The 23,877-nt window shown below is 36.5% G+C and overlaps 1 protein-coding gene across 1 annotated transcript in view; it reads right to left on the bottom strand.

Annotated features, from left to right (window-relative positions):
* The window catches only part of LOC107037277 (potassium voltage-gated channel protein Shal), a 125,622-nt gene that overhangs the window by 46,044 nt on the left and 55,701 nt on the right, over positions 1-23,877 (bottom strand). The window lies entirely within an intron of this gene.

Raw genomic sequence — 23,877 nt, 5'->3', positions numbered from 1 at the left:
TTTGTGCATTGCTAATTAATATTTGAAGTCCTCATATAGAGGTCACGAAAGTAAGTGGATAGCATATAACATCAATGTTTCATTATAATTCATACCTTACGAATATCATAGGTCCCGAATAGAGTAACCGAATGAGTAAAATAGATCATTAATGAACCGGTCAAGTACAATATTTATCAGGTAAGTTTCAGTAATGTCTTTCAAGACCGTGTATCATAAAGATAATTGACAAAGTAACAGTAACAAAAACAAGAGCTAGGTTTAAATTATTGCTACTGATTATTAAGATCTGATTTCCTACAAAAGTAGCAATTTTAAGGCTCTCCGGGGATATCTCTTGGGCGCTCCTGCTGTGGTACATCCACTGAGGTGATTTATCACCCCAACCTCATTGTTATATTCACCCCGAATCAGAAATTCCACATCGAAGTGTTACATCTTCATTGTTTTCTCTCCTGAATAAATTTATACCTGTAGCACACACACACACACACGCGCGCGCACGCACACATACATACAGACATGTCTCCAAAAACGTTTCAGGATGATTCAAGAGGCCGAGAAATGTGGAGAAATCATGGAAATTCCAAATTCGATTTTCGGGGTAATTACAATAACTTCCTCCCTTCAGGTCGGGAAGTTAATTATGTGACGGAATTTGTTTTTCTTTCTTAAAAATCGGCACATACATACACACATTTTCTAAAAACATCATATCTTCAAGTTTCATGACATTCTACATCGTTTCCAGGAAAAATTAGAAGATCGTAGAAATCCATTATTACAAAGCTTCCATTCAGAAGCACAAGTAATAACCGGAATCCTGACGAGGCCTAAATTATTCAGCGTGTCAGGTTGCTATAATTTAGTGTGTAGTTTTACGAGGAAGGAAGGGGTTAGTTCATCCGTCGATAAACCAACAGTTTGTCCATGTCCTAAGGAAGGGGTCTGCAATCGAAATTGTCGTGGGCAGGTTTATCGGCTATAATTCTTGGCCATGGAGCAATTAACGTCCACAGAAGTGGTGTAGGTATAAGTCAGTGGAGTTTTCTAGGGGTCTGTGTCATGTTGTTGGGGGCAATTGAGTGTTCGGTAATTGAACGGACTGAAATTGGAGAGGTTGAACATGTTCGAGAGAACTTATTGAATCTTCATCTACAACTAAACTTTTCAATAGTTAATTGCCGAATTGTCTCAGGAATCTTTTCATTATCTTTGCTAATTCCGCTTGATGTCAAATAACACGAAAATTAATTACCACAAACATAGCCTTTGTGAATAATATGGGGCATTTTCTCAGCAAATTAGAGAGTTAGGAATGATTCTTTCTGGTGAAAACCATATTGCTTGATGATTTCTGATGCCTCGAATAATTTGGCAGAAATATTCCATAGAAACCTGATAACGCTTTGAACTCTGGAAGCTTTGAATGAGTAATTTGAGGACAAGAAGTCAAAACTTATTTTCTTCTACAAAATTTCCTCATCTTTGAAAGAGGCCTGATGTCATTATTTAGAAAACTGCTTGAATTTCCAGGTAATTAACTGATATCAACTTCACAAATCATCTACTCAACTTTGTCTCAATACTTTACTTCTAAATTATGATCAATATCGTAACTTCCAGCAGAAAGAGACCCTCCAGCAATAAAAGGGAAACATTGAATTCCTGGAGTTCGTTCAATTCCTCGAATAATGATGAAATTACAAATTGCAATAACTTGCCTAGAGGTTTATGTAGTGTCCAAACTCAATAATTTAATTTTCACGTACCAACTCACGAGTGCATACTGTTATATAGTTATAAAGGATGAGACGGGGAATGGACGGGGAAGGGGTGGTGGTGGCGGTGAGTCTCCGGAGTATATTTGAGCGTGAGAGGTGTAAATGCGAAACTACCTATATGTATTAGCCTCCCAGGCACAAAATTTTCGAGCGAGCTAGGAGGCCGTTTATTATTCATCTCATCGTATACAACAGGAGGTTTATATACGAGTAACACCGGGGGAAAGAAACTCACCAGCGCTCACGGCTCACACTGTTATCCAGGGTTGTTTTCTTTTCGAGAAGGATTTTTTCGGCTGCGGTTTATTTTTCCACTCATTCTCGTGTTTCTCGACTCTTCTGCAACATCCATCCAGTTCCATCAATTCCAAGGTGGGGAGGAATTGAATAAACCCAGTGGATGAGTAATATATTTTTTTTTATCAACGTCTTTTAATTTGGCCTAATTTAATTTTTAAATTGTGCTCCGCCTCCTCCACTATCAAACACCAAATACACAAAAGAAAAAATGGAAAAACAAAAATCATTCCATTTTTTTTTCATTTGTTTCTCATGATAAAATCCAAGAAAAAAAATTAGAAATACCATATTTATGAATTCTTACAAAAAAAAATCCGACACGATGAGTTACATCGGAAAATTATATCCATAAAATTTTTTCAAGACTGAAAAATTTCTATAAAAAATTCGAGTGGGTTGTTGGTCGCTCGCTCCCATTGCCAGTAGGTTGGAGTGGGTGTGACCCATTGCGGGTTGAACTAATAACCTCCCGCTCAATTTCCTTTCCTTCATTTATTAGAATTAGATTTTTCTATACAACTTATTCTATTGTGATATTTCCCATTAAATTTTCTCGGCTCAAATTTTCTAAGTTTTTTGTTTTATTTTCTTAATTAAAAAAACTGAAAAATAGAATGAAAAAAAAAGTAACGATTCATTCGTAACTGTCTGATAGACCGCGGGGTACGGTAACCGTGCGTTTTCGGCGGGGTTTGGTGTAAAGGTTAATTTTTAATTTGGCACTGAAAACACAAGATTATATTCTAAGCGCGGCATATTGATGAGACAAACAACAGATTAATTGAATTACTTCCGAACTAACTAAAAATTGATAACCGTGTTGACTTCAAGGAATTCACACTGTAAAGTATGTTCTACAAGGAATTGAATTGTAATTATGATTAAAATCTTATTCAGTGAGCGCAAGAAATAGAACATGAGTAAATCAATTATTATAATATGAAAATTGAACAGCTGATAAGCTGGGGCAGATGGGACGGATATCCTTATCCGTCGTGTTGATTTTTGCAAGGAGAATGATTATAAACAATTCATTGAAAAAAGGAATATCAAATCAGACAGGGAAAGGGGTTAATGAAAGGGCATCAAAATTGTGAATTTTCCAGATGAATTAATGGATTTCTGGATAATTGCGAAAAGAATCCTGTTTTCTTGAGGAATACATACTCAATACAAACCTGAAAATCAATAGAAGATTTGAATATTAAGGGGTCTCCACGTGAAAATGATCAACTGTGAAGATAATTCCATCAACAGATGCTGACTCTCGGCTTGAATTTTGCTATCTCTTCATTTTCATTCAGTGAATTTATCTACGTTATAAAGAGGATTTTCTCGGATTGTAAACTGGGTTTGTAAACGTATTTCATTGAGATATATCGAAGTTTAAAGTCATTCAATTGAGCAATTTGCTGAGGCATGCAGAAATTCTGGATGTGCTGTGTAAACCCGCTGTGGAAAACCTCTTAATCCGCTTGTTTACGTGGAATTTTCGTGCACATCGTTGGGTTATATCTGTGGTACAACGTGTGCACCAACTGGCAAGAGCAAATAATCGAAATGCCCAGACCGGGGTCTTTACATATACAGTGGCCTGGAGATTCTGACGCAATTGTTTGATATTAGATATACGTTTGTGAAAGAATAATCATGGAGCAGGAAGTGGATACTTATTATCGATCAACAATCGTAAATTTGTAATCAAACGGGAATCCCTGGAATACATTCAATGACACGGCTATTGCGAGCACTCAATTGAATTAATGAATTCAATGGTTCATTCTGGGGATCTTTGATATGTAAATTCCCGTGGGATTGAATCGAAATGTTCAGGATGAGTGGATATTTGTTTGTACGTATTATGAGATATAATACCGTTACACCTGTTCGGTCGTTAACATTATTTAAATTTAAGACGACCTTTTAAATTTCTGGGTTTTTCCCTAACTACATTTTAAATCATTCTTAATCCCTTTTAGTTGAATTTTCTCACGTAGAAATCGTAAAATATCCTAATTTGTACCGTTTTGAAACCCTTGACAATTGCTCTGTACAAAAAATTATTTCCTTTCGCAAAATTCCCTAGCAGAAATGCTTTCCCCAAAAACACATGTACATCATAAAAGCTACGCAAGAAGTCCTTCTAGATCTTTTGTTCCTTCGGCCCTCAATAAACCATCCTACGTATTTTGATTCAATTTCCTGTGAGACAGAGTTTAAAAAAATTGTAAGTTAGTTACCAGCTAAGACTTCATGGAGACAAGACCTTTGAACTTGTGCTCTGATTAACCAAATATTCGTTTCTTGAGTGCAATCGAAAGTGTCAAATATTAAATTGTCACTCATCAATCATCAATTTTATCAAGCTCAATTTCATCAGTTCCAGTTAAATTTCAAAATTTCATAAGTGCAAAATTATTATTGACTCAGTTAAATTATAAGCTATAATACCCCAAGACCTTCAAAATTATCCGATATGTCTCGAATGTTTTGTTGCATAGCAACGAGAGGGATCAGTTTTGTAGATTTTACTGCAAAGTTGATCCCGATCGTTGATATTATATATTGACTTTTGCAAAAAAAAAATGGAAAAATTTTCAATTCATTCAATTCCACCGGTGGCATATGCTCTAATTTTTCAATAATGACCATCAATTCCCACGAATTTCCCAATACGATTATACAATCCGATACACATTACCCTACATTATCATGTGCTGAATTTCCGGATGCCGCGTGACTGAATACAAAATGATTGGATCAAGTGGCTCATTTGTTACGCGGAAATGTACTGGAAACGAAATTATCCGACAAAGGCCAGTCGCATGTTAGCATGAATTAACCGATATAAATTTCACCGACATACTCGCATCAACATTTTTTCCATTATTTACATTTCACACGCAGTGTATACGTTCCAACGCGAATGAAATCCGCTAGATGGAAATGGTGATTAAACGAGTGACGAAACGAATCCAACATTTGCGAGTATTTAGCCCCCGGTTGGAACATTCAAAGAGTCATTTTGCGCTCCAGCACATCCCTCTGCCGTGTGTTTTTCATCCCCTCATTTTTTGGCATGAAGGGGGAATTCAGGAATAAAGCAATAGGCGATCGAGATCCATGGGAGCACGTGCAATAATTATATGTATCCCTTATATCCCTCCACGTATACACAGCTTCTGCTTCCCACCCCCTTCATGCCAATTAATTAGTGGGAAGGAGGGTAACGGGGAACGACAGGGGCGGGAGCAAAGCTCGCGCATAATAATCGGAGCGAAATAATGAGTCACGTCGCAGTGGATTTCTCGTTACCAGCTGGCGCTTTGCCGAAATTATACCACAACAATGGGTATTATTTTACCCTTTGTTGTATTATTGATCTTAATTTTATTGACAATTACGTTATTCAGTTGTTCAGAACAATGACGGGAACTGAATGATCTTTTTTGGGAATTTTATGGTGCTGTAAATTGTAAAGGCATTATGGGCGCGTTTTATTGCGCTGGGGAATATAAATTTCGGTTGAAATGAGACTGATGATGCGACGAAACCTAAAAAAGTGAATTAATTTGAATTCGACCAATTTGAATAATTTTCAGCTATGTACGCTGTTGAAAATTTTCGTCGGGATTGTCCATGCCAAATCCCGGAAATTTTTAGTGTGTTTAATTTCCACTGAAACTTCAGGAAATCGTGTCATTGAAAGATCATATATTCCATTGATTTCCTGTACGGATGATTTCAAAAGCAATAAACTACGTGATTTTTCACGTCAATTATTCCGTGATAATTCAGGAAAATTGGAAAATGGAGTGAGGAAATTGGAGTGAGGGATTTCTTGCTAAAATCTCAACATACAACCGACGTCAGGTCCCCTGAATCTGTCCTCTGAAATCAATGATTATTACTGAAATAATTCATCAATTAACTCGCAGAAAAAGACATGTCGGCCCAAACTAACACTTCACCCCTTCTCCACAACCTTCAGTATATGCTTATCAATAAAATTTCCACGGCTCATTTATTACGACCTCGAAAATAATTTTCATCGGTATTCTCTCCTCCAGAAAAGACCATTGTATATTACCCCAGACGGTATTTAAGATATCGACAATAAATTCTTCTCGGTTTCTCGAGCCAATCGCGAGTTTCCACTCGACTACCCCAACCATTCAATTCCCTCGTCCAAAGTTTCTCTCGAAAAATCCCATTACGTAGTGAAGTGTAACCAAGAAGAAAAATATCGTAAATATGGTGTGCCCCGAAAGCCTCCAAACACTCGAATATAAAATAAATCTCTATTTTTTGTTTATTTTCTCGGCTTTCGAGTGGACGTTAATTTATCGCTGAGACAAAGAAAATATTCAGGTAGTTTATCCAAAGGTCACAAAACACTGATAGACACACAATCCATGGAGAAAAGCACAGAGAGTGAGGAAAAAAGGCAAAACAAAGCGGGGCAAGTGAAATATACGCCAAAAACCACAGAGACATCGGGTGATTTTTTTGCACAGGGGCCCCAGGCAACTTTTCAACTACCACAAAGTGAGTCGTGACACGTTGAGAGTTGTTTCGTTACTGGGGGTGATACCGGGAGTCGAGATAGAGAGAATCGCCGTAGAGGAGGGACTCTAAATTCACTGAGTTCCATTGCGACAAACGACGGACAATTGTATCCATTTTTTTTGTTTTTGCTTCCAAATGGAAGCATTGCAATCTCTCAATTATCATATTCATTAATTTTGATTCGAAATGATGTAGAATGGTCTGAAACGTAAGAATAAGAAGTTTGACGACCATGCCTATATGTGAGCATGCCCACCGCCACCTCAATTTTTAGAAAATTGAGTAATTAAGTGACTAAAGTAATTCCAAAAAATCTTAAATTTTGTTAGATTATAGGTCTTAATGAAAACTAGCTCTATGCAAAATTTTAGCCCGATCGATTTTCATCATTCAGGAAGAAACAAGATGCTAATTGAAAATTAATGAAAAAATATGTGAATAAATAAACAAGTCAGTCTCTAAATCAATCAAACAGAAAATATTTTCAGCAAACAGATAAACAAATAAGTCAATAAATTAGAAATATGGAATTTGAATATTGTCTTTAATCAGGACCAGATGAGCCCGAAACTGGCGAACGATTCTGGCGAACGATATCCACAAATTTTGGAGCGAACTATACTGCTGACGCTCCAAGCGACCGCGGACGAGGCTCAACTTTTTTACCCCTAATTTTTATAAATAATTGAGGAACATGATAAAATATGTTTAACAGACCCTTACCCCTTCATATGCATACATTATTTGAATGAAAAATAAAATTGCTAAATTTAAATAAACATTTTTAACATTGGGGTTTAGAGAGGGGGCGGAGGAGGGATGCATAATAGGGGAGGATTCAAAATTCTACCCAACAAGGGGAGGGGGTTTCAGAATCTACCTGAGCCACCCCCATCCCTACGATGATTAAATAAAAAAATCAACTTTTCAAATAAAAAAGTAAATCTCGAAAATTCGGATTTCGAGAGGGGGTGGCGGGGGGACGCATAGTAGGGGAGGGCTGAAAATGTTACTCAACAAGGGGAGGGGGTTGCAGAGTCTGTCTGAGCCACCCCCAGCCCTCCGTTTGCATGCGTTTGGATCAATAAAAAAATTAAATGGTTAAATTTAAATAAAAATTTCGAGTATTAGGACTTTGTGAGAGGGTGGAGGGGGGACGCACAATAGAGGAGGGTTGAAAATTTTACCCAACAAGGGGAGGGGGTTTCAGAAACTATCTGAGCCATCCCCATCCCTCCGTTCGCATGCGTTAATTAAATAAAAAAATTGAATTGTTAAATTTAAATAAAAATTTTGAGTATTTGGACTTTGTGAGGGGGTGGAGGGGGGACGCACAATAGGGGAGTCTCTGGTATTGTCATCATAGCAAGCGAGGTGATAAAATCAATATGACGTGAGTCCTTGACTATAGCTTAATGTTCGATAGTAAAAGGAATCATCCGGATGTTATCGTCATAAAATTTTACTGAGTTCAGTTTTTGACGATTCTGAGCCTGTACTCCTTCAGTCCAAAGCCACAAAATGTGTTTTGGTAATTAACATTTTAACGACAGTGCGAAGGATAAACGGCGTTCGAATTGCGCGATTACTCGGTTTATTTTCCGAGTTATGTTTGATGACGAATTTGGACCACCTTCAAAGACCCGTATCCTGGGAAAATTGTGTTGGATTTAGATGATGTGAAAAGCTGGTGGATTACGGGGAAATCACGAGTACGTATTTATAATGTACTGATGGTTTCCAACTGCGTGTTTCAGAAGAGAAGAAAAATAGAACATGAATCGGAGATTTACGGGACGTGTGATAACGAGGGAACATAATCCACGTGTCAACGAGAATTTCACGGAATTAACGAGTTTTCGGTGTAATAAATGTGGCCCTGGCCTAGATTTTTCGGAGTGGTCAATTTCGGGGGTGAATGGGAGCGTTGGGGTGGGTAAGGATGAAGGGGATTTCGGGAACGATTTCGTCCCATACACTGTTAAAAATTTTCCACTGAAATTTTCGTTAACGTCTAGGAAATTTCTAACAAATAACATATTCACTGAAATTTGAAGGAATTTTGCCATTGAAAATTCATAATTTCATGGAAAATTCCGTAGCAACTGTAAATTTCATTTGAATTCTTCCGAGAAAATTAATTAAAAATTAGGAGAACTCCCAGAAATCTCTTGTTGAATTCCAGAAGAAATGAAATCTCTTCTTGAATTCCACTGAATTTTTAGGGAATTCCTTCAAAAATTCCTGGAATTCCAAGAATTTCAAAGGAATTCCCGGAAAATTCAAGGGAATTTGGCAGTGAATATGTGTTTTCACTTGAAAGTTCAAATTCAGTTAATTCTGTTTTGGTATTTGAATTTCTGAGTTGTGTCGAGCACAAGGGGTGTCGTCTCCCTTCACCCGTAAGTAATTTTCTTCTAATGATGGCCGGATTTGTGGTTCACACCGTTAGAAATTTTTCGAAATTTCATGGAAAATATGGTAGTAATTCTCATGAGAGTGACATTGAATCCGATTTAGGGGAAAAATGGTTATGAAATTTCAAGTTTATAGGTAGAATTCAAGAAAATTCATGAGTTTTCAGTGATAGTGCAATGTAAATTTCACAACTTGATTGAATTTTCAATAGAACATGAATATTCAGAAACTAATGATATTAATCTTCTATTATTCCCTGAATTTTCCTGACTGTTCCAAATTTTCGCGTAATAATTGACTAAAAAGTCAAGTCCTTTACTGATTTTCAGATGATTCGAACTGAAAATCAATAGAATATTTGATTTTTCAATGACAAGATTTTCGGAAATTTCAGTGAAGATTAAACATGATAAAAAATTCCAGAATTTGACGCGGAAAATTCAGACGTTTACAGGTAAAGGTCCCTCGTCACAAAGTGATTACCCAATTAGTGAGCCGGTGATAACCAAATAGATGACATTTTTTCCGGGTTCAAGAAGAATTTACGTATTCTACGATTTAAATTCTCAAGTCACAGAACTTGCCCCAGAATTTAGATTCCAGATGAAAATTTGAGCATTTTCCATTCACCACAAGTCTATTCAAATAACTCTACCCGTTAAGCCGCTTTCCTCTAACGCATAGAGTGACTAACTCCCCCTCCCAATCCCACGATTCCAATGGTGGGGATATCAAATGCAGATTCACGAGTCAACAGAATGGAGATTCATGGACTCGTGGGATTCGTAGGCAATTGAAGAATAGCGAGGCGTGAAATTCAGATTTACCCTCGGACGGATTATTTATTCCGTCGGAATGTTGGAATGGTAACTTTCACACAGAAGAAAAATTTGTCACAAAGTTTCAACTTCCTGGGTTGTGGGAGGTTGTCGAGGACGGGAAGGTGTCGTTTATGGGTTGTGAGATTTAACTTCCACTTTGTGAGTTATTGTGATAACTTACACTGAATAAATCCCATTGTATGTCTTGTCTACATTAGTAAAGTATTGAGCATGACGATATGAATTTTTCTACGGAAACGTTCGAATGTCGAATGTTCATCTCGTTTAATTAAAAAAATAAGGTTCGTTGTTGCATCGTTTTAAAAGATGTGTTACGTCCAAACACAATACTTACTGATGGTCTCCATTTCAGGTCCAAGCAAAAATATGCTCTTTACGCCAGGAATCGAGATCAAAGTCGAATGTCCTTCACGTGTGAAAACGGCGTTTTTTCGGCGTTTTTTTACAAGTTTGATTGCAAAATCTAAAGAACCGCTAAGGCGATGTTGTTCAGAATCTAATCAGTTCCAAGTTACAAGAAAACACATTGATTGCGTGAAAAAAAATTGAATCGCATCATTTGTTCGAAAGAAATCGTAGCACAAAATTTTAATCACATACACACAAACATCTACACATACAGACCGGTCTCTAAAATTGACAAGAGAGTTTCTACGGGTCATGAAACGTGGAGAAATCATGAAATTTGCACAATCGATTTTCGGGGTCGTTACAATAACTTCCTTCGAATCGGGAAGTTAATAAAATATTGCTTACAATATTCATTGAAGAAATTGCCGAAAAAATTTATTGCACAATGAAAAATTCTAAAAAGCATGGAGATGGTAGGATTTTTTCAAAACCGAAATCTTGCTTGAAAAAAAATTGTTAACTTGAACGAAGTATTTGGATACCCGTAAGTGACAAATTGTGTTAAAACTTCAAATTAACTCCTCTCCTTTTCTGAAACCGTAAATATTTTCATATTGACTGACGGGAGGGAATTGAAACCTAGATTAATGAGTTGGGACATCAAAGTGGTAGAGTTGTAAACACTTCTCAGTGTCAAGGGAATGAGGCACCAAAATGCCGAAGAGAAGGCCAGTTGATCCTTGGTAGCTCCTTCCCAGCCTTGTGGAGTTTAGCTGTAACGCGCACCAGCACTCTACCGTTTACATGGGAATCTCGTTAACCCTATTTCCAACCCCTGTGATGTCGTGGCTTACTTGCGATGCTCTTCCCTCCCGGTCCCTCCAGCCCCTCGCATCCACCAAATCCACTGGATATGATGGGCAGGGAGAAGAGAAGAAGGTAAATTGAACCTCCATGCAACTCAACGTTTCGGCTTTCCTCTCGAAATCCCTTGGCCGTCTTTATTCCACTATATGACGGTGTGTTGCTCTGCATTTGCAAGTTTTCCCTTTTCTGTTGTATGAGGAGATATTTCGGATCTTCGGCGGATATGTCGCTGATATGTAAATTTCTCGCGGAAGCTTGAGACATATGTGTTGGTTGAAATTTTTCGTACATCAAAAAAAAAAAGTTTTATTTTAAGACTTACACCCAAAGAAAAATGTACTTATCACCAGTACCGACCGGTATTTGACCGAAGTTCATTTGTGCCAAGTACTTTTTGTATCCTTGGGTGAAGTACCACCTCTGCCGATCAAATAGAAATAGTACTAGGAGGAAGTAGCTTCATGACTTTCTGCTAGTATTTTTAGTACTTTTCAGGAGTACCAAAGTTACTGGTGAAAAGTAATTTTTGAACTTCTTTCAAGTACTTTTATGAATTAATTTCAGTACTTTCAGTTGGTTACTTCATTGAGAAAAGCGAATATTATCGACGATAAAATGAGCTTTCTTGCGCATGTTTGTAAATAGAAGTATTCAGAAGAAGATATTTTGTAGGAAAAAATCGGTAGATTTATGATTTTTATGGGGGCTTTCTAAGCCGAATTGATTTCCAATTTTGAGAATCGTAATTCACGTTCTCGAAATCGTAATTTACGTTATTCTGACCGTAATTTACGAACTCAAAAGTGTAATTTACTCGTTTCAGAAAATCGTAAATTACGTGTTTGAAAACGTGAATTACCATTTAAAAAACGTATTTTGCCTTCCGATTTTTCTGTGTACTGTTTTGATGGTCTGATTATAAGCAATTGACTCTTACTTTTCTTCCTATTGCTGAACGATAAAAATAGGATAAATGAACTTTCATTGGATTTTTTTCTTTGTATTCAAAATTAATTTTGATGAATACTAATAATTCGGGATTTTAGTTACGTTAGAGGAAACTGATGGCTGAACATGGCAACGTTGAGGGAGGTTAGAGAGCGCGCGGCGGAGGCTATCGTGTGAACTCCGTGAACGCATATACTAAAGATTCTATAGTACAGTATAGAATTTTATCGGGACACAAGAATACCAACTGTGTCGAACAAAAATGCATGATTGTCAAATCTCTCATGAAAATTTTTATTTGTTAAAAAATTCGAATAAATAATATTTCGCAATGAAACCAATTTGGAATTGATTAATCATGGATAATAAGTGCAAAGAATCCGAAACGACGAAATTTCAATACACCCATGAACTTTTCGTCATTTCATTTTTTTTTCAAAGGATGCAGCAGAGTGTCGGAACCTTTGATATGTTCCCCCACTCCATAGTCCCAAAATTCGAAAGTTCCTTAAGTGACCTGTCGTACTCTCTCTTCCCATACTAATTCAAAAATTCTTCAACCCTCCATTTGGGAATACAATAGTTTCTTTGTGACTTCAATAACTACATAATATGAAAATATCCATATACTCATCTAGGATTACAGTCACAGTTGCAAGAATATTTTTATATATATTTTTACAATTCAATGACAGAATTATTCGGAAAAAGTTCGTGTTTTCCATAAAACTTCGTTGAATTCAATCTCATCCATCATAGAAATCAATTAAATCCTCGTATACCTGAAGGTGTCCCTAATCACATTTATTCCTTAATTACGAATTCTGGTACACCAAATGAAACTTGGAATGAACTTTCTTTTTTCTCTCCACCACTTTCCAAAACTTTTTTCTTTGTACTACTTCGAGCATATTCCAACCGTTTGGGAAAACTTTTCATCCTGCCCCCCAGAGGATATTGATTTTCGTGGAGAGAGCGTAAGTGTACACGGATGTCAATAAATTTCGAATTGTCTTTTTCTACTTCCGTGTTTTGTAATTATTTTGCTGGGAGATGGGGAAAAACAGGAAATTCGGATCAACTGCAGTAGGTGGGGAGGCGAAAGATAGCCGAGAAATATGAGGAGAGATGGAATTGCGAGATTGGAGATATTTCAATATTCCAATCGCGAATCGACAGCTCTACGTTGAAGTAAATGGATAAAACAAGAATAAAAAGTTCACAATGTCGAAGACTCGCATTTACTTTTTCATTCGAATTGCAAAATGAATGAGAAAGGAATAATAGAAATGGAAATGAGTGCCATTACTTCTTGCTCTCCTGAAGTAAGCTCATAGCCCTGAGCTCATAGCTCTGAAGATGCAGACTGCAGTGTTTGCGAAACGTCGGCGCAACGCTGAGTCCAAACGCGGCATCCATCCGGAAGCCAAAGATGTCATTAATCATGGCCGCGAAAGCCTCAAAACTAAGTTATTAAAATCTCGAAGAACAGGCTCGAACATAATCAAAATATATATATATACATCCGTTCATACAAAGTTTCCGAGCTATTCTCATTTTTCAGCTTTCAATGTTTTTCATTCTTGTACGCACGATAACTTGAGAAAAATGGGGATAGCATGTTGAAATTTGGTATGATTATAGCTCTTACAATACTGAAGATTGTTATTTTGGATAGGCGTAACCGGCCGGGCAATTTCAGAGATATTTAACCTTTTGTATACATTTTTTTAATTAAAAGATTGAATATTTTCCTGTAAATACCCGGGAGCATGTGGTTACGGTTGTATGCCTGTCACACGGATAGGGAATTTCTACGGACTCATTCGGAAGCTATTACCAATGGAATTGGTAAAAATTAAAAAAAAGAGACTAATAACGCTAAAAGTAACGGTCACATGCCTTCTGTCGGATGTCTTCGAACGAATCGCAAAATATCCTCCCCAAACAGGTATTTTTGCATTGAATTACATTTCGCTCCCCGATTACCTTTTGTGCAGTAAAATTTGCCTTGATTTTCCAGGCAATTTTTATCCAACTTTTCTCTCCGTGCACCCGATTAATAACCAGATGGCTTATAGAAGTGAGTAATGATAATGACTTAATGAATTCTCGATGGTTCTCAATTTTTCACTCTTCAATTCCTCCTCTAACAGAAAAAAAAAGTGAACTAAACTCCGGAAATGGGAAAGGACGGTCACCAGAGGCTTGAAAAATCGATGCCCATTACCACGTAATTTACATTGCAAATGGCAACGTATGGCCATACACACGTTAAACTCTTCAATGAACTAACAAAAAAATGATCGACTGGAATATCATGCGATGCGTGGAAAACACTGTGAAAAAACATTGATCATCATTCCCCTACTATTTTTCTCTCTCTTGTGAGGGGAAAAATCAGTTTTTCGAGAGTTCACTCGGAAATAACAGCGGAAATTGCAGGAGTACGTTGTGATATAGCGTGAAAATCAACGACCAGTTGAAGTTCCATTACGATTTTCAATAGAACTGGAAAGTTTTTATTTTTATAAAAAGTGGGAATGAACTGTCATGTTAAATGGAAACAAATAATGGCATGGAAAAATATAGCAAGAAATGACGTTATTTCTGGACAATTAGACTAAAGGGTACTTTTTTTTAAATTAGTATGATTGAGTCACACTTGTGTATAAAATTTTGTTGTCATTCGATTTAATACATCCTGATATAGAGTAATTCCTCTAAAAATCTTTTTTTCGGAAGTGACATTTTATTGCGACTTGTAGTCTGCTCGGTCCGCTCGACAACCCCCATATGACCTCCATCACCCGTATTTGGACCTTTAATCTGACCCTTGTAACCCTCATTTGGATCCTTAATCTGACCCTCATTATCACTTTCGTGAACCTTATTTAAAGTCTCGTGATCCATATTCTAACCCTTGTGGGCCTTATTCTGACTTTCACGACCGTTATTTTGACCCTCATAACTCTTATTCTGATCCTCATGACCCTTGTGATCCTTAATTTCGAAGTCTTAATTTCGAGTACCAAATTTTTATCATCAGCAGTCGATTTGGATTTTTATAGTATAGAGAGATTTTCGCCTCCGGGGCTTATTCTCGACTTGTTTTCTCCGTATATCAATTAATTTGATATTATCCAAAAACTTTGGGCACTGAGACGGTTACATTAATGTCTTCCATGTCTACCACAAATAATCATCGAAAAATACCCCAACCCAAGAGCGAACATTCTGCGTCTCCCTTCAACCACTAATCATCAATATTCCTGAACGTCGAAAGTCACGCAAGACCTACCACCCACAATATCGTAAACTCCCATCGTTTTGCAAACACTCTCCCTCACACTGAGTATCCAAATAATCATATAACTCGTGAACCATAATAGCTCCTGAACAGTATCCCCTGAGTTATGACTCAACTTGATGTCAAACTTTATAACAACTTCTCGTTTATCATTCAAAGGACTCGACCTGAGTATGTCCACGCCGGTTAAATCCACCTTAAGACTTTGCGAACCGTAAATTTGTAAAGGTTAAACCGTTTTAGCACAGACAAAAGGTCACGCGATAACGAAATATCTCACTTCAGCTGTAGGGGGGCATGGAAAATTTTAATGCAGAAATATATATCGGACTTTCTCATTCCGTTGCTAGTCTAATCGTCCAGAATCATTACAGGCATATCATTCTTTTAGGAAAAATTTTATGGCCCTGAGTCCACAGTCACGGAATGGCCCTGTGAACGTTAACTCGTAGATTAATCTTTTCCGTTAAATTTTACGTCAGTGAGAATTAAGTTAACGGCACTTTGCCGTTCATTACGTGAGTGTTGAAATTTTCTCCGACAACATTTATTTATTGTAATGGGGGATAATTATAATTGGATGTTGAAATGTGTTACAATTTCTGGGAGTGACAATTATGTTAAAAGCTTTGCAATATTTTAAATTCTAAATGAAAGTTAAAAATTTGTTAAAAATTTTCGTCTGAATTTTCCATGCCAAATTCCGGAAATTTTTATCGTGTTCAAGTGTTCAATTTCAGGAAATCTTGTCATTGAAAAATCACATATGAGCCAATCCACGTCAAAACCCAAGGCCAAAAAAGTCGATCTCACAGATTTTCTCGCCAATTTTTTTCCTAAAAGTTGCCCCCAATGCGAACATTTTGAAAAAAATCACCCAAAAATATTGAAAATTAAGGAAGTTATGATTTTTTGAAAATTTTTCGTTTTTTTCGATCCATATTTTCAGGTGATTTTTTTTTTCGTTTTCAGCAATATCGAATTCGGGTTTGGATATATTCCAATCCAGTCACTCGATATATTCCATTGTTATTTAAGGATTTTATGCAACAAAACGTGTTTTTTATTCAATCACAATTATCTCAAAAACCTAATTTTTTAAAAATCCAAAATTTTCACATAAAATCATCAGTAAGATGATGAAAATTTTGGCAGCAATTAAAGTTATAGGAACAAACAAAAAAAAAATATTTCATCAAATATTCGAAACCGACAGCAACATTTTATCACATCCTTCACGATTTGGCTCATTCTGAAGATTTACAAACTATCATTCTGACTCAGGCGACACAGATAATCAACGTAATTAGAATCATCATTAAATTCACTGACAACAGATTTTTTCTTCGAATGCAAATTGAACACAAAATTATCCAATACAAGCAATTGACCACCTTTTTGAAATTTGATAAATTTGAGAGGCATTGTGGAACATGTTCCTCATGATACGGTCAAACATCAACTGAATGCCTCGTTAGGAAATAGTAATGAGGAGTTCACAGTTTCAAGTGAAAATAGGTCAACACAACAGTCTGATAATCGAAAAATCGATTTTCGAGGTCACTGTATCGCTGAATATTTGTGGGACTATTGGCGAGAGATATTCTCACCGTGGGCATTCCCTACCGAAAAAAATTTAATTTGCCGAGATTTTCCATCGAATAATTGTAGTACTTGAAAAAAGCGGTGTGACCCCTCTCAATATGCCCCGTGCACTCCTTCTGGCATGAATACAGAGTCGGAATTCACTCAAAATTCTTTGCTGTGTCCACAAAATTCAACCATATTTGCACATTGGATTGGTTTCAGCAATTGAAACAATATAATATTCCGACAATATTCCCCCTGAAATGCGATATTGATTTGAAATTTCATATCAATGTAGTTGATAGGGGTTGATTGAACGGACTAAAAACCCAGAAAATACAGAATCGACCGAAAACTGAAGCCAATCAATTGTGAAGCTTGTTTGATGGTGCGATGGGGTGCGTTATGCTGGTTGAAAGAGCTTAACGAAGCCTCCACGCGTATCCTGATGAAGCATTCACGTCGGTTTACATGCGAATCCGGATACGAGGTACGTAAGGACTTTCTTTCCCATCGAAGTTAATTTCACACTTGGATCAATCGTAGAGGGACAAGTTCTATCAACGGAATTGTTTACATCCGATTGTTTAGAAGTTTCATTAAAACTTGCAATGAACAGAGAAAAATTCCAGGAAAAATTATGTGGCAACTCAGGTAAGCGTGCGATGGAACGCTTATTTCGAGAATTTTTACGGAAATTCGGGAAAAATGGTGAGGTAGAAGATGAATGTTCCCGTTTAATTTCGGAAATTCGATTTAAATGAAATGTAATTTCAACCGAAGAAATAATACTTCCAGAGTTATACTTCCTAAATTTTTACATCAGTCTGGTTTACAATTTTTCAATTGATCTTTGTAATTTTTCTGTTAACGGATAAAAATTACGTTTTGACTCGCTATTTTTCAGTGGAAAGAGATCGGAATTTTTACTAATACTTTTAGAAAGTTGTAGCGGGAGATAATATTTTTTATGAAACCGACATCATACCCCAAGATCACGTTTTACAACGTAATTCTTAGATTATTTTCATGGCATTTTTTTCAAAATTTATTTTCGTTTAGTAGTAAATTGTGCACTTCTAATATCGCAGTAAACTCACGTTTGATTGTCTAACTGAACGAAAATGTGGTGAATATTTCAAACCACGGGTTCAATTTCTGGTGAATTTACAGTAAATGTTCAATAAACAGAAAGAAAATGATGATTTTCTGGGACTCGACTAATGATTAATGAATTAAAGATGAATTTGATCACAAGTTCATGTACACGAAAATTTTGCCAGATAATTATTCACGACAATTTAACAGAAGATAATTGTCCCACGATAATTTTCTCACACTCGTAAGTTCGGCTGCTGACGAATAACAGACTAATTACGAGAGGCGTTTGACACCTCTCGGGTTAAATTGCTACTCGATGCAGGTAATAAATATTCATTTTCACTTGAAGATTCATGTAAATTGTGGAATTTTCATCTACTTGTCGCTAAAAACTTGCATTTTCAGAGAAACGTGAAATTCAATTGCCTTTTTCCTCTTAAATCGAATTCAAGACTTTTTTACGGAAAATTCCGACAATTTTTTTTAACAGTATCAATTCTACTTTTAAAAAAACGTTTTCCTCTTGAAGAAACGGTAAAAGTGCAAAAAAGGTAATTTATGCTATTGTTCTTGTTTTCTTCGGTTGACTCGCAACAAACTCGAAACTTTTTCTCTCTCTCTACGCCAGCAAATAAGATGAATGTGACCCAATAACTTGAAATCTAATTTATCCATTGGCCCTGAAAACCTCCGAAAATTCTAAACTGAGATCGAACGCCGTGAAAACTCCCATCCTATTTGCTCACTTCCATCGCTCACTATCCGAAGGAGTTGAAGTCCAGTTGATTTGTTTCAGGCAAGTTATACCCGAGAAGCCCTCTGGTCTCGAAATAAGGGTAAACCATTTCCCATTTCCGGCAGTATTTCACTATTGAACACCAGTGCACGATCGCTCTTCATTCGTATCAATCGAAACTTGTTCTCGCGTTCCCTTCGATTTTGAAGAAAAAAAGCGGGACAAATGGTCTTGTTCACATACAAATAATGACGTCGGTTAAAGGGCGACCTCTCGTATCGCATTTGTACTCGTGGTGCGTGTGAAGTGCCGATAGCTTGTAATGAATCAGCTCGATTCAATGTCACGTGATTGCAATGCATTTGTTCTACCCTTGAACTGGAATTGTTTGATTTATGACATTTAACATTTTATTCTTTTCTATAGTGAGAATTTTTTTAGGAAATTCTTTTGTTCTCTAATAATTCTTCATGAGTTACACTTCCTGCTACATTTTCCGATAACTTCCCCCAAAATTATCAATAACGATTCTTCGCCACGCAGAGTACAGGAAACCTTAACGCTTTTCCTGCGAAGTCCTTTCGAAATTATATTGAATTTCTATTGCAATTCCATGGCCCATGGAGGAAAAAGTTGGGGACGAATTAAGGATGTTCTACACCCTTTCTGCCAAAATTCACGTTTTTTTAATTTTTCTGGCAAACTTATGATGGAATTGACGTGAAAAAATATAACGTTTTTGCGTTTTGTCATTATTTAATGACTGACGAAATTTTAAGGTGGCGCGAACATTTTTCTGCGTTTTCTCTAAACTTTTAAAAAGAATCACAAAACTGTAGAAAAAACGCATGAAAATTATCGCACCACTACGCAACTTCGTGAGCCATTAAAGAATGACAAACCACAAAGTCGTTATATTTTTTCATGTCACTCCCATCGATAATTTGCCAGAAAAATGAAAACAACGTCAATTTTGACTAAAAGGGTGTCGAACATCCTTAACGAACAAGTCAAGGAATCGTGGAGCTAACTGGATTTTCAGTACGTTTCACCTTATTTATTTAGTGAATTTTTTTTTCGTTGGCCAAGAATTTTCTGGTGCAACATAATTTTTCCAAGTTTACAATTTGTAACTCGTTTATGGTGCTAGCGCATGAATTGTTCTACAAAATTTGTCTCAGGATATAATCATCCGGATATTGTAATAACGTCTCTCTTCATGAAATCATAAACCCCCGTTATTCACAAACTCAATGACAAATATCATCGGTATTTCGGTTACAATTCAGTTATTTATATATTTCAATCGTCTGCTCATGCTTGCGTGTGGAATAGTGGTAATGAACCATACTGTATAGACATTGGATCAACGCCAAAGCAAACTCGCTCACTGTCCGTAGTATCGACATCCCTGACAAGCATCCATACACGATACTTCCATTGCACTGCGGTCAGGGGCATATGAGCATAAAACCTAGACTTGTAAACAGCCACAACGGCTGAAATGAAGTGAAAGCAAAAAACGGTAATGTGCCTGGTGGAAAAAAGAAAATATAACTACTATAAAAATGTGCATGAGGGAAAATACCGACAAATCCATAAATCCCGGAGTCGTTCGATAGTTTTATTGATGCAGAAAAATAGCAGTGGTGAACTGTCGATGAAAGCCTCCGGCTGGGAATACATATAGGTTGAACGTATTTTCATTTTTTATTTTTATTTTTTACCCTTTGGGAATTCTCATCCAGCGACCCTTCTAGATTGTAGGATTTTATGACCTCGCGATAAATAAAGATCACTTTTTCGCATTTTGAGATCTTGAATCCATCAACGAAGACCGATTTCGGGTCGCGTTGAAAGAAATGCTTTTAGCCATTCTGTCACTATTTTTGATGCGTGTTCATGCGAATTTGGTAGACACATTTGTGATGCTGAAGAAGGCCGGAATCAAGCCAAGTTTAGAACTTTGGGGTGTTCTGATTTGCAATGTATCCTTCTCTGAAATATCTTTCGATAGAAAGAGATCAGTAGAAATATTTTTTTCAATTTTCATGAGTAATTTCAAGAATATTTAGTATCAGATCAAAGACGCGCTCCGCGGGCCTGGCAATATGATTGATTTTATATGATTCATCACATTATTGTAAGATGATTTGAATCAATATGTCATTTCACGTATACAAATTTATACAGCATTACTGAGGAGAAATTCGTGGGAAATGATGAGAACTTTTTTTGAAAATCCATGCATTTTTTTTTATTGAAAAGGGATGGAAATTTCCATCCAGAATCAGTCGGAGATACGTCAAAATCCATGAAAACTTCAATTGAGAATCAACACATGTTCTGTTGGAAATGATGTCGGCATCGACGATTACACAATAATTCAATGTTAATTTATATGGGCGTTATCGATGGAAAACCATGAATATCTCAGATACTAAATACGATGAAGTCGGTTCCTTCTATACAGACATAAATTTTTATACCCTGCCGATAATTATGAAAAAAGTTTTGAAAAATAATGCAATACGCATAACTGATTGCAGAAACACCAATAATTCCCGAAAAAAAGTCGAAATGTCTCTTAAGATGTCAATATTATAATGGAAAACGTTATTTGAAAATTGGATTTTTTGTGTTCAGCGATTGAATCAGGGCTCGATAACAATAGGACTCCCTTTCCGTTTCACCCCCCTTCCTAACCCCCTGGAGACCTACAGACGGAACACTTTAAATCATGAAAGTTCTTTCTGGATTCACAGCAAGATAATCGTTTTGGAATGAAATACGAAAATTGATTTTTCATTCTAGATTTTTTATTCGGTCCGAGATTAAAAAATGCAAGAAAACGTATTTTGGTACACATTGACCATCAGGATAATTTTGAGTGAATTTTTTTGTCCATGCAAAACTGAAATTGCCATGCAACAGTTACACTGTTAGGAAAAAATTAAAATTATCTCGAATAGTAATTTCCTCAACAGAGCGAGGCGAGGGGTAATTTTGATTTCATGATCATGCCATTTCCGATTGCACTGAAAATTCTATCTTGCTAAATTTTTAACTTGTGAGGAAACGAGAATTTCGTAACTTTCTCGACTTTTCAATCAGAACATGAGTGTTCTCAAAACAGAATATGAATTTTTCTTGTTTAAATGAATTTTTTGGAATAATTTAACTGAAGTTTACAGTTTCCATTAATTGTTTCACCAATTTATGAATTCTCATAGACGAAATTGCTCGCAATTTCAGTGGAACTGTAACTTGATGAAAAATTTTATGAGATACTCCGGAAATTTCAGCAAAGAATATTTAACAGTGTGCTTAAATTTTAAAGAATTCCTATAATTTTAACTCAATACTGCCAACCCGGGGATCGATACGTTGTCGTTAAAAGGAATGATCTGAGATGCATTTTTACGACCGAGGGAAAATGAGTGAGAATCGTAATTTCAGAAACGTATCCCCTAGATGATCGGGTTTAATATCCGGATATTCAACAGCTACGGAGCTGCATATATAGGGGTTTCCATTTTGCAAGAATATATCCCGTCGCAACGCTTTACTATAGCGCATAAAAGGAGTTGAGTTAATGGGACAGTCGTTATTCCTGAATTTTCCCACGATTTTCCTCCTGCATCATAGTTGAGAGGAGACACTAAACGTGCCACTCCTCAAAAGTTAAGGAGATTTCAATACTGATGGCTTCACTGAGGAGTCGATCATTGGGGTAACCAATCTGGTTATCCGGAATGTCACTTTTTGGATGCTTCCGGCGGGACTCTATTGGAGGCAGTCAACCTTCACGAAATATCCACGTTCAATTTTACTTAGGAAAGTGTGGGTTTCTTCGAGACTATAAATCAAGGTATATAGATCTCATGTAATTTATGATTCTTGGGAGAATAATGGACGGAATAATTCATCATAAATTTTGACGGTTCTGAATTGTAACCTCAGTTGAATTTTTATGGGATATGGGATACACTGAATCGCGCAATTTTCGTGACACAAAACACTGTGAACACTATAGCCATATCTACTCATAAACTTCAAATGTTTCAACTTTTAAATCATTTCCTTTTTCCAAATTTTATACTGAACAATTTACCACTAAAGTGTAGAGTCGCAATTAATTTTTGGAATTTAGTTTTCAAATTTTTTTGGAAATGTAATTTAACAAAATTTTAATTAATTAAGATGTTTCTTCTTTGTATTTTCATATTATTTTTATTAATTTTTCGGGATTCTACACCAGCAACGTCCTCGTCGTGAATCCTGGGTTACGCTAAGAGCTGGTGAGCTGGTTTCGTCTGTATCCCTACGGGGGGGGGGGACGAAAGGGGAATCTTATTGTTCTCAAGCCCTAATTCAATCGCTGAGCACTAAATTTTCCAATTTTCAGGTAACTATTTAAGTGTGCATTTGAACATTTTTTGAATATTGATTTTATTTATCAGATTAATTGATTTTTTTCTCATCACCGGTGTCAAATAATTTTTATTGGATGTTTTTCTAATTATTGAAATAATATTAAAATGCGTCTCGAGTTGGTAAACCTGTCGAGTGTTTTCTCTCTCTCAGTTCCATGGTCCAACCAATACCTTTCCCATAATGCTCACTGACATTTGAATCACGCGCCTGCGCGTGAGGCCGTAATTGCCCCGAAACTCATAATTTTCCGAATCTTTGTTCAAATAATTTTTTTATGAAATCCTATTATAAAAAGAACAAACATCGAGACTATCGATATCTCGAAACTCTGTCACGCTTATTCCTCATTGGTTCACAGTCGTCTGAGGCGGCTAATTTGAATTCAGAACTCATTCAATTTTGAAATGTTCAATCATGATTTTTATAATTACAGCGCGCTGTAGCGCGCGGTCGGTCTCGTATATGAAAAACAAAAATTTTCCTGGTCGAGTACGCCTCTCATTGGAACTGACAGAGGGATTTTGTCTCATAGTCAATTCTCTTGGCCGAAATTTGGATAGAAAAATTCTCTTCCGAATACCACTCGAGCGTCAAAATTAATTAGGTATTTTCCTCAAGATTCCCTGC

The sequence above is a fragment of the Diachasma alloeum genome, unplaced genomic scaffold (genome assembly GCF_001412515.2).
Source record: "Diachasma alloeum isolate Michigan unplaced genomic scaffold, Dall2.0 Dall_scaffold_00216, whole genome shotgun sequence".
In the NCBI taxonomy this organism is placed as follows: Eukaryota; Metazoa; Arthropoda; class Insecta; order Hymenoptera; family Braconidae; genus Diachasma; species Diachasma alloeum.
Note: the sequence above shows the minus strand (reverse complement) of the source record. Positions and strands in the feature narration are given on the sequence as shown.